The 20790-nt window shown below is 41.7% G+C and overlaps 1 protein-coding gene across 3 annotated transcripts in view; it reads right to left on the reverse strand.

The window, feature by feature from the left end:
- Positions 1 to 20566, reverse strand: part of GPR84 (G protein-coupled receptor 84) — a 29671-nt gene extending 9105 nt beyond the window's left edge. Inside the window, exons 1-2 of one of the 3 annotated variants that reach the window (XM_033935607.1) lie at positions 20399 to 20566; positions 9465 to 9580 (exon numbers count right to left, since the gene is read on the reverse strand). The gene's annotated coding sequence lies outside the window, so the exon portion shown is untranslated. The remainder of the gene's footprint in view (positions 1 to 9464; positions 9581 to 20398) is intronic. The other 2 variants (XM_033935608.1, XM_033935609.1) reach the window with 2 other exon arrangements.
- Between the last annotated feature and the right edge of the window lie 224 nt (positions 20567 to 20790).

The raw sequence follows: 20790 nt of genomic DNA on the forward strand, positions 1-20790 counted from the left end.
GTCTGTCCCAGGATGGCAATTCTTTTACTGCTATGTGAGAGGCTATTTCTGCATGTCATAAAGTTTTTGTGAGCATCTTTTTTTCTCAGTGAATTTCTGGTGGCCGTTATTTATTGGGCAGTGTACAGGTCGTTTTGGGGTGTTTTTTTTTAAATCAGGTATTCTAATTATTTTCTCTATCTGTCCCAATAATCTAACTATGGTACATGAGGCAATGAGAATTAAGTGACTTGCTCAAGGTCACAAGGAGCAGCACTGGGATCGAACCCACAATCTCAGTGTGTTGCGGCGGCAGCTCTAACTACTAGGCCACACCTCCACTCATGCTATTTTGGATCGCCTTCCTACTCCAGCTCTCCTTCAGTTTGCTCCAACAATCTCAAACTGCAAATCTTCAGCAGGATGCAAGTGAGAACACCAGCAGCAATCTGGCTTATATGTATAGACTGACTGAAAATTCACCTAAAGTAAATGGATAATTTATCTATACAGTACATCTTCAAAGGGAGATGACCCTACTGAATGTTGCCAACGTCAGCATTATTTGGAAAGGCAAGCTAAAATCCAAATGTGTTATTAACACCTCCTGTTATGAAAACAGAGAAAATGATGGCAGACTCCATCCCATAAGAATGTTATAATGCCCCTGTATCGCTCTATGGTGTGACCTCATCTGGAGTATTACGTTCAATTATGGTCTCCTTATCTCAAGAAAGATATAGCGGCACTAGAAAAGGTTCAAAGAAGAGCGACCAAGATGATAAAGGGGATGGAACTCCTCTCATATGAGGAAAGACTAAAATGGTTAGGGCTCTTCAGCTTGGAAAAGAGACAGCTGAGGGGAGATATGATTGAAGTCTACAAAATCTTGTGTTGAGTAGAATGGGTACAAGTGGATCGATTTTTCACTCTGTCAAAAATTACAAAGAATAGGGGACACTCGAAGTTACAGGGAAATACTTTTTAAAACCAACAGGAGGAAATTTTTTTCACTCTGGAACATATTGCCAGAGGTTGTGGTAAGAGCGGATAGCGTAGCTGGTTTTAAGAAAGGTTTGGACAATTTCCTGGAGGAAAAGTCCATAGTCTGTTATTGAGAAAGACATGGGGGAAGCCACTTCTTGCCCTGGATCGGTAGCATGGAATATTGCAACACCTTGGGTTTTGGCCAGGTACTAGTGACCTGGATGGGCTACTGGGCTTGATGGACCATTGGTCTGACCCAGTAAAGCTATTCTTATGTTCTTATTTATATCGTTTTGAAGGTGCACTCTCCAGAAGTGAACATAGTACACCAAAGACTTATAGAGAGGCACCCTTACCTCCCTTTTCCAGCCAGCATAAGAACATATGAATAGCCTTACTGGGTCAGACCAATGGTCCATCAAGCCCATTAGCCCGTTCCCATGGTGGTCCCTAGTACCTGACCAAAACCCAAGGAGTAGCAATATTCCATGCTACTGATCCAGGGCAAGAAGTGGCTTCCCCCATGTTTTTCTCAATAACAGACTATAGATTTTTCCTCCAGGAAATTGTCTAGCATTTGCTATGGCCTTTTCTATATCTTTGACCACCTTAAGTTCATCAGATATGATCACCCTCAGGCCCTACTCTTTTTTCATGCACTGAAATACTTCATCCCCTATACTAGAGCACTACACAGAAACTGCATGCTAGCAAAATACCTCATGGTGGTCACAAATACAGAACACTGAAAACCCCTCACCAGATAAAGAATAAGGGAAAATCTGCCAAGTTTGCCACATTCAGCAGGAGACTCCTGCTTTCACGGGTCATCTCTTGCACTCCTACTCGGGTGCAAAGAACTACCGTTGAGCAGCCTACTTGTGTATCGGCGGCAGGAGATGCATTAAAAAGATATGATCTGCTCCCATGGACCAGTTTTGTGATAAGAACTGCAAAATCTCACAGCTCTTATCTTAAGACTAATCCCGTGGCAGCAGGAGGTGTTTTAGGAAGGTTTCACCTGCTACCTTAGGGGAGGCAGTGCCACAACTGAGGTATGTCAGGGGTAGAGCTAGGACAGGGGTCGACAACCTTTTTACAGCAAAGAGCCAACTTATTCAAGATTTTCAAAGAGCCGCAAGGTGTAGGCTCTCCCCTACGACCCCTTGTAGATATCTGCATTTCTCATCCCTCCCTCCCTCCCACCACTGGCCTTCCCCCTAACCCATAGCCAAGGTTCTCTCCCCTTTCCAGGCCCCGACCCTTTAATCTCCTATCCAACTCCATGATTCTCCCCCCTTCCCCTGAGCCTACCAAAGTAGCTGGTGGTCCAGCAGGAGTCTTTGTGACAGGAGCATGGCCCTCACACTTTCTAAAATGCACCCACTTTACAGATACCCTCTCAAAAGTTAGATGCCCAAATGGCAGATAGGCACCAATATGGCAGTTAGGCACCTAACTGAACTGAGGTGCTTAAGAGTTCTAGCACATAATTGTGAAGGGGGCATTCACTTGGTTGTAGCATGGGTGGAATATGATCATGCTGACCCTTTTGAATACCCAAGAAGCATGAAGGGAAGCAATCTGCATGATCCAAGATGGCCAAAACAAACAGCAGACTAAATGTAGAGCATCCGTCACCACAACATAGATGAAATACAAAAAGCTTGACGTGGCCATGTTTTGCCCTCATAAAGGCTGCATCAGGGGCATGAAAAGACTTACCCCCTCTTCTACGAAACTGTGCTGAATCACCCACGATGTTCCCGACGCTCATAGGAATTCTATGAGTGTCGGGAGCAGCGCGGGCCAGTTTCGTAGAAGAGGGGGATTAATGAATACCCAAACAGAACAAATATAAGTATAAACCCAGAAGAACTAATATGAGTAAAACCATAAATAAAGGAATAACTCATTCTAAAAGTGCATGGCATGGAGAGGTGAAATGAAAGCTGACTTGCTCAAGCGGTGTAATCCTGCAGCGTCACTCACTTACTTAGTAAAAAGCTAACAATCAAAACATAAAGAAGTGATCTTAAAAAGCAGGAATACTCAATGAAACTACTGCAGGATGAGTTGGGTAGCATGCAACTTAATTAGTTAACAAGCCAATCTGCACTGATAATTGCCAATTAACAGGCAAATATTGGCTCTAGTTAAAATTTATGCACACATTATATCGAGTGTGTGGATCTGAAAAAGGGGTGTAGCCACAGGAAGGGTCATGGGCATTTCTAAATTTAGGCATCCTGTTATAGAATGTGCCTGATCTGCTCGCAATGTAGACACAGGCATTTATGCCATGTTTTGGTTGGTGTAAATGGCTGTGCCTAAATTTTAGTCATGCAGACGGATGCTATACATATTCTATAAACCACACCTAACTCCAGTTATGGTTTATAGAATAGCACTAAAGGGGAAATTATATAAATGGTGCCTTAACTTAAGCGCTGGTAGGTGTCCTACTCGTGCCTAAGTTAAGAGGGAAACGTAACTTAAGTGAAAATTCAAAATGTCTACTGGTACCTAAACAAACGGCACTGGAATAGTGCCTCCGGAGGCATCTACCACCACTATAGGCGTAGCTAATGCCGGAATTGGCATTTGGCACCATAACTTGCCATCACGATACACGCTGGACATGTGGGCCTTGAAAACTCTGGCCTACATTTCCAGCGCCTATCTTTGCCAGAGATGTGATTCTCTAAACGGTGCCACCATGTGAATGACACGTGATCGGCGGCTACTTTTAAGGTGGCCGCAGACTACGGCGCCAGTTAGAGAATCCAGGCCTAAGTGTGACTTTTTTTCAGCACTGATTTTTTTAGGCAACATAAATAGAATTTGACCCTATATACATGTTTGTAATTATTCTATATTTATGTATATTAAACAGATGTTTTAGTCATTGTGGTTTTTAGATATCTATGTTTTATAAATATGTCAGGTACTTTTATAATGAGTTATTCATTTATGTATGGATTTATTCATATTAGTTGTTTTATGATTTTAAACTTACATTTGTTTTTTAATTTGTGCATTCATTAACAGTCCTTTTATGCCCCTGATGTAGCCCCAGGGCCGCCATCAGAAATTTCTGGGCCCCTTACTGAGCAATCCTATTGGGCCCCCCCCACGCACCCCTTCCCCCCCCCCTTTTGTCCGGAGGGGGTGGGTGCTATCAGGAAATTGGCAGGGGACAAAAAAAAGTATGACAGCAGTGTTTATTGTTTATTGTTGTGCACAGCAGAAGCATAATACAGGAATTTGTGCTATGGTGGCCTAGGACCAATGTTTCCTCTAAGGATTGATGAGGTGTGTGCAAAAAAAAATATGCATGAGCGACAAGTTACATACTCCACAAATTTATGAGCAGGCACGGAGGACGCATTTTTAAACAAATGTAGTTTATCCTTGTACTCCTTATGTATTTTTAATCATCTATGGATATGTTTGTATGTTTATTGTTCAAATGGTTTTATTTATTTCCCCAAATTTATTTTTGTTATACGCATTGAAAATATTTGATATTGCGTTTAAATCAAAATCTCAATAAACTTGAAACGAGTGCCCGTGAGATTGTGGGAGGGTTAAATACTCAAAACTTAGAAGAATAACAATTTACTTAAAGTTTTTGCTACACCAGCTTTCTGGTATCTTTACATACAGTGGCGTACCTAGCATATGTAACACCCGGGGCCCATCATTTTTTAGCACCCCCCCCATCTGTAAGAAAAACATGATTTTTAGTAACAAACCACACGTCACACATGAGTACCTAGGAAAAGGCAGCATCTTACATATTGCAGTGAGCAGTACATCAATACACCCATTGTAAAACTAAACAAGCCAGACCAGCACAGATCAATCCTACATCGTCAATCCTAACAGAAAACCATGTCTTTCAAACACACAGAACACAGAAAACACCTTCGCCTAGTATGGAATATGTCATCACAAACGAACTCCTCCCCCTTTTACAAAACTGTAGTGTGGATTTTAGCCACAGTGGTAACAGCCCTGACGCTCATAGAATTCTGAGCATCAGAGCTGCTACCACCACGGCTGGCGCTAAAAAACGCTCCACAGTTTTGTAAAAGGGGGGATAAAATAGAAATACACAGTTTCAACGCTCTAGCTCAGAGATGCCCAAACTTTTTGGGCTTGAGAGCTACTTTAAAATGACCAAGTCAAAATGATCTACCAAAAATAAAACTAAAAAACACAAAGCACACTATACGCTGAGAAAATGTTAATTATCATTCCTATTCTGGGTTTTTTCAAAGAGGTCAAGGCAGATGACTCTATGCATTGTCACCTCAGTAACAACCATACAAAAATAGACAAATATACCCCCCTTCCTTTTTATTAAACCACAATAGCAGTTTTTAGCGCAGGGAACTGCGCTAAATGCCCAGCGCTGCTCTCGACGCTCATAGGCTCCCTGTACTAAAAAACACTATTGCGATTTAGTAAAAGGGGGCCATAGTGCAAAATATAGACAGCATATATAAATTCAGACACATTTTGAGCTCTAAATTGAAAATAAAATCATTTTCCTACCTTTGTTTGGTAATTTCATCTGGTTGCACTTTATTCTTCTGACTGTGCATCCAATATTTCTTCCCTTCTTTCAGCCTCCTGTATGCTTCCTCTCCTCCAGACCTCATTCCCTCCCCCAATTTTTTCTTTCTTTCTCTATGTCTGTCTTTCTCTGATTCTGTGCCCCATTTTTTTGCTTTGTTTCTGGTTCCCTGCCCCCCCCCCCTTCTTTCTTTCTTCCTTCCTTCCTCCGTGCCCCATTTTTTGCTTTTTTTCTGGCTCCCTGTCCCCCCCGCCCCCCTCCCACACACACACACCTTCTTTCTTTCTTTCTTCCTTCCTGCCTCCCCCATGCCACCACCGCCACGGAATAGGCTGCTGCCGCTGCCGCTATCGGGAACAGGACAAAATCTCCCTGCTTCTCTTCTGCACGTGGCCGATCAACTCTCGCCGCCCGACGTCAATTCTAACGTCGGAAAGGACGTTCCGGGCAGCCAGGCAGCGATTGGCTAGCCAGAACGTCCTCTCGACGTCAGAATTGATGTCGGGCCGCCGCGAGAGTTGGTCGGCCCAGCAGGGAAGAGAAGCAGGAAGATCAAAGACCCGGTGCCGGCCTGATCCCCGATGGCAGTAGTGAGAAGGGAAGGGAAGCAGGTTGGGCACCACTGCTCTAGGCGAGCCGCGAGCCGTGAGCCGCATGCTAAGGAGAACAGTTGACCGCCCCCCCCCCCTTGGTACGCCACTGGAGCAGCAGCGTATCTGACCGGCTCATTCGTTCAAAGCCGCGGGTGGCAGCTCCTTGCGAGATCCGCGCCTGCGTCTGAAGCCTCTCTGATGGTGTGACGTCAGAGAGGCTTCCGATGCAGGAGTGGATAGCGCAAGGAGCTGCCAACCCGCGGCTTTGAACGAACGAGCCGGCTGCTGCTCCAAAAGGAAGAGAATGATCGCCTCCAGACCGCGGGCCACAAATAAAACCTGGAGAGCCACACGCGGGCCGCATGTTTGAGACCGCTGCCTTAGAGGGAACACTGCCTAGGACCCTGGGGGAGCCCGGGCCCCCTGTCACCTCCGGGCCCCTGAATGCAGGACTGGTAGTACTGCCCTAATGGCGGCCCTGTGTAGCCCTTATAAGGATGAAATGTGGCCATGTCGGGTTTTTAGCTTTTCATTTATGTTGTGGTGAATAAATCTTGGCAACAAAACTGGAAAGGAAGAACTAATAAAGTAAATTTCACTTAATATATAAACTTTCAACCTGAGTGGGAGTTTACTCTATATGTATAGTGGGCGTTTAGGAGGAAGTTACTCTATCAGGAAGTGATGTAATCACGGGTGACGAGGAAGGTACCACCGGCAGCGATGTAAAGTTCAGTGAGTGTTTATCTGTATAGTTTTCATTTAAAACAATGTATCATTGAAAGCACTCTCTTGTATTGGCAGGAAGAAGTTTTCACTCAGTTCCAGCTTGTTTGGCGGCTCTCTGAAGAAGCCTTGCGGCGAAACGCGTTAGAGCCCGCTGGAGTGAGACAGCTTCCTAAAGCACCCATGCAAGCTAAGTTCACATTTTTGAAAAAACGCTGAAGTTATTATTTTGTTCACATGATTGTTTTGGGACATTAACTCAATTTTTGGAAAAATTGGTTCACTATATTCTTTCTAACACGGGAGAGGATGCAATGATAGAACACTGAAATGTCTATAGGGGCTTGTCCCCATTAGCATTTATTCCACCTTGTTTTTCAAGGTTCTGAGCACCTCTCAGGTTGAAAGTTTATATATTAAGTGAAATTTACTTTATTAGTTCTTCCTTTCCAGTTTTGTTGTATGATTCTGCTCTTTTGGGAGACATAGCTTTAAGTTTGACCCAGTAGTTTTCATTGGGAATAAATCTTGGCGACAGACATTCTACATTTGGTCTGCTGTATTTTATTTTTTTATTGCCAGGTTCAATTACTATCAGCACCCAACTGCTGCATTTTGGCATGCCCATCTATCTACACCTGCCATAGAACAGCGTAAGTGGTGGTGCCTGATTTATGCTAACATTCTAGAATGGATTAGGCATGAATATTTCCTGTTATAGGATTAGGTTACTGTCTTAGCATAGATTTTGGGTGCCTAATTTTTCGCATCCTTTGTAGAACTGACTCTATGGGATGCATTCCATTGTAAAAAAATGTGTACTCTTGACTGCCCATCCCTATCATATATTGCATTATATATTCTTCTCGTGCTTCACCTAATTGTCACACTATACCCGAAATTCCAGGTGACTGCTTTTTCCCTAAGTTAAGGCATTTCAATCTTATGTTCCCAACTCCACATGGTGATTCCTCACTGTTAACGAGGAGGCAGGGTAGTTTGTGTGGGATTTACAAACAGTATTGCTTAGAAAGCATCAGCTACCAGTCTGTTGTGGGGCTAAAATTTTGTAAAAAAAAAAACAAAGCAAAACTGAATGAAAAGGTTGAGTTTACAAAGCAAGATTATAATACAAAATATTGGCATTAGCAAAAAAATGAATTTGAAGGATAAAGATGAGCATAATCATTGCACACCAAAATTTTTTTTTTTTTTCCCATTCTGATATTTTTTTGGCTCTCAGATTTGTTTTTAATTTCTGAAAATGTTTCCTATTTGGTTGCTGCTTTCATGAGCAGGCAGTGCCATCACACACATTAGAATGTCAGAGAACACATTTTCACTCCAGGTTCACTGCTGTTTGTCTTCAGAAAATATACAGAGATATAAATCCAATATTTCTGAGAAAGTCTATGATAACTATGGCAATAAAGGAGTCTTCTGCAAGCGTAACTGCCTGGCCCAGTGCAATAGGAGCAGCTCAGCCATTCCTGGTCTTCCAGTTCTCAAAAGAAGATAAGAAACACCATACTGTTTCAGACCAAGGTCCATCGAACCCAGCATCCTGTCTCTGACAGTGACTAGTCTGGGTCACAAGTTCCTGACAGATCCTAAAAAATAGATGTATTTATTTATTTAATTTTCTATACTGTTCTCCCAAGGGAACTCAGAATTGTTTAAATGAATTTATTCAGGTATTCATCCCTGTCTGTCCAGGCAGGCTCATAATCTGTCTAATGTACCTGGGGCAAGGGGGGGGGGGGGGATTAAGTGACTTGCTCAGGGTCACAAGGAGCAGTGTGGGTTTGAACTTACAACCCCAGGGTGTTGAGGCTGTAGCTTTAACCACTTCACTTTTCCATGAATGAAAAATGGCTCTCCAAAGTCTACTTAGCCAATTATTTTTATGTTTCCTCCAGAAACTTGGCCAAATCTTTTTTATTTATTTTATAAATTTATAATCCACTTATGCCTAGGCAGAGTACAATACAGCTAACACAAAACAAACTGATAAACACATGCTAACTACAAAAAACACACCTTCCAGCAATAGATCCGCTGCTTAAGTGCTGTGTGAAACAAAACTTTCTATGATTTGTTTTCAATCTGCTGTTCACTGTTTTCTTGATTTTGTGTCATTTGGAAGGTTAAACAACCATTCCCCGTTTAACCATTCCACCGCACTCATGATTTTGCAAACTTCTATCATATCCCCTCACAGTCGGCTTTTCTCCAATTTCCCGTAAAGAACCCTAAACCTCTCTTCATAAGGGAGGTACTACATCCTCGTTAGCATATTTTTTGTCAGCCCTTCTCCGAATCTTTCTGAGATGGAGCGACCAGAACTGCACACCTTACTCAAAAGTGCAGCCATACCAGGGACTTAAAGAGGCGTTGTGATAGTTTCAGTTTTATTCTCCGTCGCTTTTCAGATACTCCCTACCATGCTATATGCTCCAGGTTGTTTCTTCCTAGCACACTTTGAAACAGGATTCAGAAATATCAGATGGATTCACCTGTCTGCTGTGACATGGACCCAGCCATTTTAGCATTTAAACCCAACAGTTGTAGAAAATAATAAACCATTAACTTACTGTGCGTGGTGGTGCTGACCCGTTGAAGGGGATAAGTGGATTGCTTTAATTGCTCCTCAACTGTGTAGTAGCCCTTGTTGGACTTATATATAGTCTGTGCATCCTCTTCATGTTTCCTGAGTTACAAAAGAAACCCCCCTAGAATTACAAAATGTCACAAGCATACTTCCCCCTGCCCTGGGCTCTGCCTGATCGTGCTTTGGTAACTTATTCATTTAGCTGCGCCCCCATCACGCAGCTTCAGCCTTCCAGCACTGAGGTAGTGGAATGTATGAGTTCTGATTGAAAAGTAATGAGACGGGGTGGGAGGGGGGGGGTTCTTTAAAAATTCAGAATCAGATGACTTCACAGAATCTGAACATTATTTTTTTTTTCCAAAGTAGCATCCTTCACATTCAATACATTTTTGCAGCATTTCAAAAAATGATTTAGACATGCAGTAGACTTTTTGGTGCCATCACTTTTAGCGCTGCGGTTATGACATTTTTCACTTCAACATCTGAAGAGATCTTCTTTCCATGCGGTTCTTTTTCAGGGTTGAGAACATTTCAAGAGTTTCATTGTTGCTCTTTCCAAGTTTAACACAAAATTCAGTCACACACCTCTGGCGTACTCTCACAGACATGTCTTTCTCATCTGTCATGACAAAACATACGAAGTTCTTCCTCTCCCTTTGACCCATAAGAATATAAGAAATGCCGCTGCTGGGTCAGACCAGTGGTCTATCGTACTCAGCAGTCTGCTCACGCAGAGTCCCTCTGGTCAAAGACCAGTGCCCTAACTGAGACTAGCCCTACCTGCGTACGTTCTGGTTCAGCAGGAACTTTTCTAACTTTGTCTTGAATCCCTGGAGGGTGATTTCCCCTGTGACAGACTCCGGAAGTTCATTCCAGTTTTCTACCACACTCTGAGTGAAGAAGAACTTTCTTACGTTCGTACGGAATCTATCCCCTTCCAATTTTAGAGAGTGCCCTCTCGTTCTCCCTACCTTGGAGAGGGTGAACAACCTGTCCTTTTCTACTAAGTCTATTCCCTTCAGTACCTTGAATGTTACAATCATGTCCCCTCTCAATCTCCTCTTTTCGAGGAAGAAAAGGTCCAGTTTCTCTAATCTTTCACTGTACAGCAACTCCTCCAGCCCCTGAACCATTTTAGTCGCTCTTCTCTGGACCCTTTTGAGTAGTACCGTTCGAGTAGTACCATTCCCTTTCGAGTAGTACCGGTTCAGAAATGTTAATGTCTGATCTTCACAAGAACCAGCACCCACAATCGAAACTCTAGTGAAAAATCACGGAGCCAGTTATTTTAACATCATAGCGTGTTCACTGTCTCCGCCACCAAAGTTTTGATATAGTTCCAACTTTAAACAAGATATTTATTACATACATTTCGGTTTTGCCACTTCCATAGATAAAATCTTGTACTTATCTGACATGCAGGATGGCAATACTGCTGCTCTATGGGTACATTCTTAAGTTATTACTAAACTGCTGTTATAGACCAGTTATAGAGCAGCGATAACGCCATCCTGTATGCCAGTGGAAGTGGCAAAACCGATATGTATGTAATAAATATCTTGTTTAAAGTTGGAACTATATCAAAACTTTGGTGGCGGAGACAGTGAACACGCTATGATGTTAAAATAACTGGCTCCGTGATTTTTCACTAGAGTTTCGGTTGTGGGTCTGAGCATTCACTGTGAATCCTGTTACTGTTCATGTGATTATTTGATTTATTGACCAGTATTAAGGTGATTAGTGTATGATATCTATGTAACAAATGTCACAGTGATCAGAGCTAATACTCAATGGTGCTATCCAGTAAAGTGCTCTGAATACTAACATTTGGGCTGGCCTGTGTAATCTGCCTGGCTAAATCGCTCTGTATATCGACCCCAAAATTTCTGCTTCCCCTGAAATGCTTGCTGTAGTCAAAGTTATAAAAAAAATTCTCCTAGATTCTTCCTGATCTCCCCCCCCCCCCCCCCCGAATTTTCTCTTACCCCACACAACCTCTTCTGTGGAGAGCAGTGATCTCATGTCATTCTTGCCTGGGTCCTGCTATTTCTCAAACCTGAGGTTAGCACCATTTTTCTTTTCCGACATAATTGAAGACAACATCCCAAACTGAACATGTGTTTTAGTTGACAAATCCATTAACACTTCTATTATTAAGTTTTACAAGTTCCTAAAAGTAACTACAGAAGGTTCAGTTCTTTCTTCCTTAACTTCTGCCGTTACAATTGTGGTCATAATATAGCAGAATAAAAGAAGATATTATATAGTGCTACCAGCATAAGGCAGTACTGTATGAATTGTTGTTGTATTTTTACTGTGCTAGCGATATACCCAGAGGGCCATTTTCGATAGGACATCTACGTCCAAATTTGGACATTTCCCACAAGATGTCCAAAGTCGGAAGAAGAGAAACATACATTCTTGAATAGAATGTCCAAATACTTTTTCTTTTTTTTTAAATAGCTTACTTGGATGTTTTGGCTGCTAAAACAGCTAGACCCCCAAAATGTTTAACTTTATTCATCATTTTCGCCCATAAAAACATCCAAGTTAGAAGTGTCCAAATCAGCACTCTACAAATGTCAGAGAGACTGCCATTCTAATGGACTGGCCACATAGACATGTCAACAGAGCAGTGGGGCACCTTAGAGGGCACTGTTGTGAACGTCACACAAAAGGCGCCAGATATTTGAGGGGGTGCTGAAAAGTTCTCAGCCCAATCAAGAAGGGAATGATGTGGAGACATATGACTTACAAGTTATTCCTTATATTCACCTCTAAATTCAACACACTTGGTATATCATGTCTGAGGTAACCCTTTCCCCCCAAATACTTTGAAGGTCACTGAATTACTGCTCCACCGCTTCATTCACCTCTGAATCACTCAAAAATTGTGGCCCTTTCAAACTCTTTTTAAGGTTTGGAAATAGAAAATAGTCTGATGGAGCAAGATTTGGTGAGTAGGGTGGATGGTCTATGCACTGAAACCCCAACTATGTCAAAACATCCACCATTTTGCCAGCCTTGTGACCCTCGGCCACAAGAGGGCACCCGCTCAAACTCAGGGGCGGAAAATTTCATGGTGACACCAGAAAGTATTTCTTCACAGAGAGAGTGGTTGATCATTGGAACAAGCTTCCAGTGCAGGTGATCGAGGCAGACAGCGTGCCAGACTTTAAGAATAAATGGGATACCCATGTGGGATCCCTACGAGGGTCAAGATAAGGAAATTGGGTCATTAGGGCATAGACAGGGGGGTGGGTAAGCAGAGTGGGCAGACTTGATGGGCTGTAGCCCTTTTCTGCTGTCATCTTCTATGTTTCTATTTCTCAGCTTCCCTCTCTTTTTTTCTTTCAATGCCTTTTTTAATCGATATGATCCTGCTATTTTGCCTATTGATATGTTCAAAAAATATCTTACTGAATTGCTTAAATTCTCAACACAAACGATTCCACCTTTAAATAAGGTATATTATGTGCATCAGTCTAAACAAAAAAAATCTCAGACTGAGAATATTTCATCACAAGCTCCTGATCGACATGAATTGGATTTACAGAATATTTCAGCTATATTAGAAGAATCAACATATGTATTGGGTCCTCCCAGAACTCATGGAAAAATTACCAGATTGGTTAAGGCTGGAATGGCAACTCATGTCTCCTGTAAGGCTGTGTTATATTATTAGTACTAAAATGCCTAGGCCGTACAAAGAAAATAAATTATTAATTGACACCTGGAAAACTTTAAAATTGATAGATAATTTAACTTCTAATCCAATTCATAAATCTACAAATCAAACAATATGGCTTAACTCCAAGATTCAAATTGGCGGATTTAAGCTTGTCTGGAAGCAATGGTTAATAGCAGGAATTCGTACTCTTGATGATGTAATGTCTAATGGTAAACTGCTTGATTTTTCACAGTTGCAACAAAAATTTGGCTTGAATAAATCACAAAGTTATAAATGGCTGCAACTGAAGCAGGCCATTCAGGCAGGTTTCCCTGAATGGAAAAATCTTAATAATAATATAGTTTAGAATTCCTTTGCTTTCAAGCAGACTATCTGGGACACCAGGCCGCACAGTGGTAAAAATTAATATCTGGATTATTGAAAAAAAAACAAGGAATGGTCTTAGAGACATTTGGAGCATTGAGATTAAGCACGAAATTATGGCATCTCAATGGCCACGTATTTGGTCTTGGAGGATGAGATGTACAATGTCTGCATCTATGAGACAAACGTGGTTTTTCTTGCTGCATAGAGCTTTCTGGATCCCTGTTCGTTTAAAAAAATTAGATAGCTCTAAATCTGATAAATGCTGGCATTGTCATCTTGAAGCAGGGACTTTAGATCATTTGTTATTCTATTGTCCATATATATTAGAATTTTGGAAATCAATCTGGAATCAAATTAATTCCCTATTAGAAAATCATGTGGCATTATCATATGACACAGTTTTATTTGGTATAGAAATGAGGGCTACGAAACAAATCTCATCTAATAATAACAAGTTATTGATAATTTTAACAAGTTATTTCAACAGATCACTAACAATTGGAAGAATTGGAATAGATTTAATTATTGTTTTTGGTGGAACTCTGTATGCCATATATATAAAATGGAAAGGACGCTAGCTGTCCAAAAAGGAAATTATAACAAATTTCAAGATGTGTGGAGGCCATTAATAGATTATTGTAAAGATTAAAAATATTCTTCCCTGTATAAAATTTTAAGACATTAAGGGGGAGGGGGGTGGGTATTTTTGATTATAATTGAAACAAATCATTTTCATAAATAAATAAGGGAGGGGTAATATTTTATATTATGATGATCAATTATAGGATTTCAAGTGTATTTGAATGCTTAATTGATAAATGTCAATATTGTACTTGATTTAAGATTTGAAATGAATAAAGATTTAAAAAAAAACCAAAGAAGAATCAACATACGAAATCCCACAAGGATTAAATTTAAGTGTTTCCTTCATATTTGAACACAATTCAAATAATCTTATGAAAATATATTTCCGCAATACTCAAGTTCTTTTTTTGCAGTTATAAAGTGTGGATATTTCCGGGTGTTACAAAAGCTAGGTTTTTCTGTCTTATAGACAAGAAATCTCGGCTATTGTAGCAACTTTTAAATTGTTATACCCATGTAAATGTTTGGTCCGACTGGGATGTGTTAAGTACATTTTTTTTTCTCCTGAACAGCTGAAACCATTTATAAATTTGAATAAAATAACAATTCCAGAGACTGGCCGGATATTATATTGTTGAAGTTCGTGTTAGGGCTTTTTCTTTTCTATTTCTTTAGTTTCTTCTTTTGCAACGGATATCCTTGTCTTATGGGCTTTCCTCCCCCTATTCTAGTGGTCTGTGAAGGAAAATATTATTTTTACATATAAATTTGTTCTTACTTTAAAAGAGGAACTTCCTTCTGTATTTCTGTAATAAGTCTTAACTTGTGTTTAATTGTATTTGAAAAAGCAATTTAAAAAAAAGAGAACTCCATTCCGCAGCTTCCCTCTCCTTTTTTTTCCTTCAATGCCTCTTTTAATTGACACAGCAAATTACAGTACTATTTTGCATTGTTTGGCCCTTGAAAGATAATCAGTCAATACAACACCTTCCTGATCCCATATATGTTGTGGTTAGAGTGGCTTATGGGTCTGGCTCCTCTTCTTTATGGTTCATTAGCCCACCCACTTGGAGATCTATTTGGCTTCTCTATACTAGATGCTGCTGTTTTGGAGACAGATAGGTACTGTTTCATTAAGATTTTGGGGAGTGAGAAGGGTTGAGTGACCACTGGGGGATTGTGGGGGCATCATTACTTAATCCCTCTAGTGGTCTTCCAGTCAGTTTGGGTCCTTTTTTTGGCACTTTAGATGCTTCCCAAAGAGGTCTAGCCCAAAGCATCTAAGTTCTGCCCAGGAAGTCTTGCAAAGGTTTGATTATCTCCACAAGACGTCCAGGTCTAGCACTCCCAAAGCACACCCATAACACAACACTCTCCTTTGAACTCTGGACGCACAGTGAGGAAAACCGCAGTCCTCCAGGAAAACGGTTTTGAAAATTGGCACTCGGTCGTCTCAGCAGTTTTTTGGATGTCTTAGTTTTTTTTATTATGCCCTTGGCAATGATATATGAGACATTATTGTATTTAAGTAGCTTGCACAGCATATGCAGGTTTGTATAGCTAGTAATGTGCTCAGAATTCAGCCAGGCCAGGCCAGTGTTTAAAGTTAAGCGCCAGCATCACTCTGCATTTATGAAGTGCTGCTGAATATACTTGTAAGAAAGCAATGATCATGCTGGCAGCCATTTGTTCAGATTTAAGCCTGCTGAATGTAAGTACTTATTCATTTAAAGGGTCATTTTCTAACAGGTCACCTAGGTTGGGAGGGCAAATAGGTACCTATTTTGGACCTATTTTAATAAGACATTTTCAAAAGAATGTCCAAGTCAGAATTAGGACATTCTGCTCATAACATTCAAAAAGAAAATCCATCTCATAACCATTTCTGAACAGGAAAATTTTCAGATTTCCTTTTAGAAAATACTTAAGAAGAATATTCTTGCTCTAAAAATGTCTGAACAACTAATTTCCAAAATGAAACATCCAAAATATGAACACCAAAAAAAGCAAGCATAAAAGCGTCTGGCATCATTTGTGCAAAAAATGGCCACACAGACATCCCTGCAGAACAGAGGGGAGGCCTTGTGATCGGTACATAGACAGTAACGCGGAAGACAAAGGCGCGTGCCGACAACTGAGCGCAAGATGGAGGCGCGTGCCGAAAAAAAAGACTGTTTTTAGGGGTTGCGACGGGGGGTTTTGTTGGGGAGCCCCCCCCCACTTTACTTAATACAGATTGCGGCGGCGTTGTGGGGGGTCTGGGGGGTTGTAACCCCCCACATTTTAGTGAAAATATAACTTTTTCCCTAAAAACAGGGAAAAAGTTAAGTTTTCACTAAAATGTGGGGGGTTACAACCCCCAAAACCCCCCACAATGCCCCACAACGCGGCGCGATCTGTATAAAGTAAAGTGGGGGGGTTCCCCCCCACGCCCCCCGTCGTAGCCCCTAAAAAGAGTCTTTTTCTTCGGCGTGCGCCTCCGCGCTGCGCTCAGTTGTCTGCTCACGCCTTTGTCCTGGCGCGCTTTTGACCTGATACCCTTGTGATCAGTACAGTTGACTTTTAAACAATGTGACCCAGGTAGAGTCCCACCTTAATTCCTTTATATGTTACTGTGAGCTCTCCAGGAACAGATAAAAACTTCCTGTACCAAAAAGGTGCACCACTACAATAGTCATCATGTTTGCAAGTGTCATATAAATTCAGGCACATTAGGTATTTTGTAGGTTACAGGAGGGCTCACATATTTGTACAGAAATAAAAGAGTTAAAGTGAGAGTTATACCTGGGTCTCGTTATTTAAATCCACTGCATTGACTACACTTGCTGCTTTGTTAGGAATGGCCATAATACCAGAAGCTGTCATAGAGTCTGGTATCCACTGTCACTTTATTTTCTTAAGGGGGTGAGAAGGGATAAATAACCACTGGGAGATGAAGGAGGGGGCCATGCCCTCATCTCTCCAGTGGTCAGTTGCTCAATCAGGGCAACATTTTGTACCCTGGACATGATTAAAACAGGTCTGGATAAAAGCATCCTTCTTTTTTGCCTTGGACATCTCCCTTCTATGACCTTACTCCCTCCATGATTACTATCTTCCCTCCACCCCCAAGCAGGCATCCACATCCTTTTACCCTTTGCCTCTTCCAGCACTCAGCTGCCATCAACCCTGCCTTCGGCCCCAGTCCCGCTAAACTGGATGGCAACAATGAAGACAGAAGCCATGGGGCTTTCCCTCTTGCTTACATCACTATAGGCTCTGCCGCCCTCTGAAGTTGCTTCTTGTTTTTGAGGGACAGGACTGAGACTATCACAGCCTATAGTGACGTAGGCAAGAGGGAAAGCCCCGCGGCTTCTGTCTTCCTTAATGCCAGCCAGTTTAGCGGAATTGGGACTGAAGTCAAGACTGATGGCAGCCAAGAGAAAAGCCCAGTCAGCTTCAAGAGCGAAGAACAATACCAGTAAGTGCAATGCCGGTCAGGGAAGGGGCAGGGAAGGAAGTGCTTGTTATTGGGGGCAGAATGTAACCTTTGGGGAGAAAAAAATAGACTGGGAGGGAAGGAGGAAGCAAGTAATCAAACAAAGACTCGAATATAAACCGAAACCCCCCATTTTTGGGCTATTATTTTGCCCCAAAATCTTGTTTTATATTTGAGTATATATGATAACTATCTCTGAATAGTGGGCTGATTGTATTTATACAGTGCTGACACTTGGGGCTCTTTTTATTAAAGTGTGCTAGCGTTTTTAACGCATGCAGGAAATTACTGTTATGTTAGCATTAAGTTCTAGCGCGTGCGGCAATATGGCGCATGCTATTCCGCGCGTTAAAGCCCTAGCACACCTTAGTAAAAGGAGCCCTTGGTTTGTGGAGATTTACAAGATCTTACTGTGTCCATACAGTGCATACACAGGGCTGTCTGAAGTATTGTGGTATATCTATAGCACTGACAGAGTACACAGTGCTGTGGGAAAGATTATATTTACAGGGCAGGATTCAGGCACAGGGTAATCTGGGACCCAGACATCTAGGAGAGATCTCTCACACGTGTAATTCAATGGCTCCCAAAGCAGAGGTTTTTTCCCTAAGTTCAGCTGCTGGCAGAACAAAATATTGAAAAAATGCACACTTATAGTGTTGACTAAATGTTGCATTTGTCTTTCTTGCACCTGCATGTCTGTGCAGGGACTGGGGGGAGGGGTGAAAAGACATGGTAAAGTGGGTCTCGTATGAAGCATATAAGTGCATGTGTGTCTTTGTCTGTGGCTTTCTTTGTGTCTGTGTGATGGACACACAGATAGACAGATGACTAATAATCTAAACTAAACCTTAAGTTTGTATACCGCATCATCTCCACAGAAGTAGAGCTCGACACGGTTTACAGTAATTGGTATAGAAAGAAACTACAATGAAAAGTAGAAAGGCTTAGAAAGAGAGGCTTAGAAGGAATTAGTAAAAGCAAAGGCAAGCAAACTTAAAAAAGACCCTTGCTTCCACAGGCAGCCAGTGTAGTTTTCTGTAATATGGTTCTCAACCCTGTCCTGGAGGACTCCCCAGGCCAATTGGGTCTTCACGATAACCCCAATGAACATGCATGGAGCAGATCTGCATGCCTGGCACCTCCATTAGATGCTGATCTCTCTCTCATGCATATTCATTAGGGCCATCCCGAAAACCCAACTGGCTTGGTGGGGGTGGGGGGGGGTCCTCCAGGACAGAATCGGGAACCACTGGTCTAGACCAGGGGTAGGCAATTCCAGTCCTTGAGAGCCACAGGCAGGTCAAGTCTTCAGGATCTCCACAATGAATACGCATGAGATGGATCTGCATACACTGCCTCCACTGTATGCAAACTTCTTTCATGCGCATCCATTGTGGAGAGCCCGAAAACGCGACCGACCAGGCCCGAACTGCGACGGGCTCCGCAGGCTCATGATATCCAAAACCCACTCCAGGCTCACCTTCGACCCGCACCCTTTGTCCAAGCAGCGCCCGCACAGCCCAACACAGTGACCTCAGTGAGGGAAAAAGCAGTTGACACCTCAAAAAGTAGGGAAACAAGATTTTATGTATGTGATATGGAAACCGCATATTTATATGTGGTATATAAATTTTTTAATAAATAAATCTGGGCAAAAAGCATCTAAAAATTGGGGGAAAGGGATACTGTCAGGAGAGGTTTGCCTATTCTCCCTATTGGCTGCACTTGGGGAGCAGAGTTTCTTACCTCTGGGGGGGAGGGGGGGCAATTGTCATAGTGCACATAATGGCAACATCCACAAGCTACAATGCCAGTGCTGTAGAAATGTAATAACATCTCATACTTCAGTGTGTAAGGCAGCAACATCTCATACAGCCACATGTCCACTTTCAGCACAGTATAAATACAATAACCCCTATACAACAGTGGTCTCAAACTCGAAGCCGCGGCTTGCCAGGTTCCATTTTGAGGCCCTCAGTATGTTTATCATAATCACAAAAGTAAAATAAAACAGTTTCTTGATCATATGTCTCTTTAGCTATAAATTGCAATATTATTATTAAGACTTAGCCAAAAGGAAAGATTTATAAACTATAAAGAGTTTTACCTCATGCAAAATTGTCATTTCTTTAATAAGACATTAAGTATTTTTTCTGAGGCCCTCCAAGTACCTACAAATCCAAAATGTGGCCCTGCAAAGGGTTTGAGTTTGAGACCACTGCCATACAATATACCTCATAGAGCACCACACATGCTGTTAACATGTTACAAATACAATAATACCTATACATATGCTCATCAAACCCCATTTTCCCGTGCACTCTGAAATGAGTGGGCGATTATAATTAGTGAAGAGGTGCAGGGGGGTGTTATTCTTTAAGAGCATTCTTATCATTTGCCATTATGTGGCTACAAACACAGTTGTGTTGGAAAACTATGCTGAAAGGCAGACCTGGAGGAGGAAACTTTAAATAACTGGAGGCATGTATGGAGAAAGAACAAACTTTTTTATTCTGCAAAGAAACATGCAAAACAGAGGTAAAATATATTGCACAAGGATAAAGAAATCAGAATTAGGAACAGAGAAGAAAGAGGAAGCTGGCTGCCTAAAACTGAATAAGAGGCTCATTTTCAAAGCCTTTAGACACACAAAAAAACCCATAGAAACCTATGGTACTATGTGTGTCTAAGAGTGCTTTGAAACTGAGCGCCTAAATGTCATACTAGAATGATTGCTTAAGGAAGTACCTTCCCCAAAGAGCCTACCATCTTAAGAAAGAATACAATGTTTTACCTGCCTTGAATGACTTTGAGATAGCTGTGGGAATTCTGTGTCCAGATGCTGATTATAAAGATTAGAGTTTTCTCCTGAGCTTCAAATCCTCTGTCTGAGCCACAGATTCCCCGTTCTTCCCCTAAAGGTGCTCCGCTTTGTTCCTGGTTGTATAACTTCCTCTTGAGAATAAATAAACCTGCTCACTTCTTCCCTCCTATAAAACCTGGTTGGGCAGATCACTACTGCATGCTCCGCTAAAAACTGGGACAGACAGGTGTGCAGGAAACTCTAAACTACACCCTGGAATTGCTCAGTAAGTAGGGAAATTCCTAGATTTCATAGAACTCTGTAAAATGATTACATCAGTCAATATTGAAAAAGCTAGGGGAGGGGTGGTGTAGAGCAGATGT

This window comes from Geotrypetes seraphini, chromosome 3, assembly GCF_902459505.1.
Source record: "Geotrypetes seraphini chromosome 3, aGeoSer1.1, whole genome shotgun sequence".
Taxonomy (NCBI): domain Eukaryota; kingdom Metazoa; phylum Chordata; class Amphibia; order Gymnophiona; family Dermophiidae; genus Geotrypetes; species Geotrypetes seraphini.